The sequence below is a fragment of the Octopus bimaculoides genome, chromosome 17 (genome assembly GCF_001194135.2).
Source record: "Octopus bimaculoides isolate UCB-OBI-ISO-001 chromosome 17, ASM119413v2, whole genome shotgun sequence".
Lineage (NCBI taxonomy): Eukaryota > Metazoa > Mollusca > Cephalopoda > Octopoda > Octopodidae > Octopus > Octopus bimaculoides.
The window spans coordinates 37,351,095-37,354,407 of record NC_068997.1 but is presented as its reverse complement, the minus strand read 5'-3'; the positions used below and the strand labels follow the sequence as shown (position 1 = coordinate 37,354,407).

The 3,313-nt window shown below is 35.1% G+C and overlaps 1 protein-coding gene across 18 annotated transcripts in view; it reads right to left on the bottom strand.

The window, feature by feature from the left end:
- Window positions 1-3,313, bottom strand: part of LOC106871424 (poly(rC)-binding protein 3) — a 388,844-nt gene that overhangs the window by 261,501 nt on the left and 124,030 nt on the right. The window lies entirely within an intron of this gene.

Sequence of the window (3,313 nt, the reverse complement as noted above, 5' to 3'; positions counted from 1 at the left end):
CAGAACCATATGCACGCGCACACATGGCGGTGGGCAACTACGCATACGATTCTGAAAATTACTGCTACATTACAAATCAGGCTGATGAGGAATAGACAAATGGTAAGAATTTGTTAAATCCGAAACCTGGTTCCTGTTTAATAATGATTTTTTTAGGTGATTTTAAATGTCTTGCCTGCTCACGTTTTTGGTATGCTGCTATATTTCATGTTGAGAACTTTTTAGGTCTTAATAGACACAAAATGTGATCTATTTCTAGCGCATTAATTGTCCACGTTAGTGGTCGACGTTATATACATATATATATATATATATATAATATTTATATCATCATCCTTTGACCAACCAGCCTATGGTTGATCAGAACCCCATTGACAATCCTTTTCCACACTACATGGTCCTGCATTGCTATGTTCAGATCTCCAATATCCAGCCCTGAGTCCCAAGATATAGTATCTGGAAATGTTAGTTTCCTGGAGAAAACACTTCCAAAGGGGTGCCATAAGAGCAGGGACGAAATAACCTCTTTCTCTGTTTGATGACAGTGGTCAGCAAATTGAATCCATCTTTGCCTTAGCTCGAGGGATATTGGTGTCAGATTTCTGTAAATGTTACTAAGTGTTTAGTGTGATCAACAATTGATGTTCTGTATCTTTCTGAGCAGGTTGGTATATGTTCCATCTAGCTGATTTTCTAAGAGAGCTGATAAGGTCCAGTTCTCTGATCCATAGAGAAGGACTGGCTCAATCACTGGTCTAAATATTTTCACTTTTAACGTGGGTGGAAGGTTTGAGTGCCAGATCTTATCAAGTCTGTTACATGCATCCCAAGCAAGAGCTTTGCAGATGCAAAAATCCTTTTGGGAGTCTACTATGTATGATCCAAGATATTTGAAGTCGTCAACGTTTTTGATTGATATATTATTGAGCGATTTAAGTTCAATTAACTTGGAGGAAGTCATGATAAACTCTGTCTTACTCTCGTTGCAGTAAAGGCCGACCTGGTTTGCTGCCTTCTCCAGTGCTTGTAACACACATTCTGCATCTTTAATACAATGGGATATCAAGGCAAGACCGTCAGCAAAGTCGAGATCAGTTAAATATTGTGCACAATGCAGACCGCTCTGGCGAGGTTTCAAAAGGAGTCCCTTTTCCTCCATACCGTCTAGGGAAATGCGTAGAACATAGTCGAGAGCAATGATGAACAAGAAAGGAGTGAGTGTGTCATCCTGCAGAACACTTGCTTCAACTCCAAAGAAATCAGTCTCTCCATCAAGAGATATAACTATGGCAGTGGTGTTTGTGTACAGCACTTTGATAGCATCAACAATCCTGGGAGGAATACCATAGAGTGCAAGGATTTTAAACAAGATTTCTGTTGATGGAATCAAATGCTTTGTGAAAGTCGACAAAACAGATCGTGACATTCTTGTTAAACTTTTTCATTTCTTCCAGTATGTGACGGATGGAAAGGATTTGAGCCACTCTGGTTCTTATGAAATTTCCTATAATTTTGATTTCTGAAGTTTATTGAATTTTTTAACTCCAAATTCTCGCAAATTTAAGTATTCATTGCATTCACTGCGTCCAATTCCTCATGAATTTAAATATTCATTGCATTCATTGCAGAGTAGATTTTAATGTTTAATAATAAATACTATTAATTTGTTGCAGGCAACATTTTACATTTTTATTTGCAACAGTCTCTCATTCTTGCTTACCTCTATTTTCATTAATGATAATTTAATAATAATTATATAACTTTGATACAAGACACAATTGCAAGAATATTATCAGTTTCCAAAATTTGTTAAATGAATATTTTTGATAATATGAAAATTCTTCAATATACCGGTATTATCTTCTTTTTTAAATGAAGAAGTGGTTTTGTTGGTATGGCTATTTGGAATGCTATAAGCCTTACAATAATATGTAATCGCTGCTATTTCTAGCATGCTAAACGAGATAGCTTTTAATGAGCTTTCATTTACATATAATATAATACTGAAAAAGAAAATTTAGTAGTAAAGGCACAATGGCAGTGAGAAAGACAAGTAACTGAATCAGAGATGAAATCAGGGCTAAGTGATTGAAACAGATGTCTGAATATGCACGGAGACATAGACATGATTCTGTTTCCGCTACACATGACCCACTGGTTAGGGTATCTCGAGAGGAGAATATTCTACTTGAAAATAATGGTGTCAGATCACAAAGAGATTTTTTCTTTGTGATCATGTAGAAGTAGTGGAATTGACAACTAATCTAAGACTTCTTACAGAAGGTCATTCTGAGGAAAAAGATTTGCTAATTAATTGAGTTCATCAACAAACTTACACCATCAGAGTTTCCACCACACTTTCTCAAATTGAAGTAAAAATGATGCATGATACTTCTGAGAAATTTAGATGCTACTAACGGACATTGCAATGGCACACATTACATCGTTGTCAGTTTACATGATCATGTTATTAAGGCTGAGGTTGATTCTGGTCCTTATGCAGGATCAACTCTGCTAATCCCAAGAATACTACATGTATCTCTAGAAATGGAATTTCCATTCACATTTACATGCAAACTATTTCCTGTCAAGCCAGCGTTGGCCTTGACGTGCAACGAGGCACAGGGACAGACTTTTGAACAAATTGGAATATATCTTCCGATACAATTCTTTCCACATGGTCAGCTGTATGTTGCATTATCTAGAGTTCAAAAGAAGGCTAATGTAAAATTATTGGCTGAGAGAAATGGAAACAGTATGATTACTGACAATTGTGTCTACAAGATGTACTTTAAAGCAAAATATACTTTTTAGTAAGTTTCAGTAAATAGAATTAACATAAAATTATATGTAAAGTATTTGCGTGGAATTAAATTGTTTTGGCATATTTCAACACATGCCAAATGAATGATATCGTTGTATTAGATCATTTTTAATTTGGGTATATTTGAAAATTTAAGGAAACGCCATTCCCATGTGTTCTCACAGCACCATACTTGTGTGTGTGTGTGTGTGTCCCTCCCTCCTCCCTCCATCCATCTATTTATCTATCTATCTATTTATCTATCTATCTATCTATTATGCACATCTATGTAAGTTCTACCAATTATTAATGATAAATATATATAACAGATTGACTCTTTAAAAAAGAGAGTTTATGATTGTGATAAAATAATGAAAATAATATTTACTAAGCAAGTGAGCACTATTATACAAAGAAATATTTAGACGTAAAATATCATAAAAATTATTACAGTTGGGAATCAAATCTGGAAATATTATCAAGTGGCTAACAGAAAACCGCCTGGAGGGC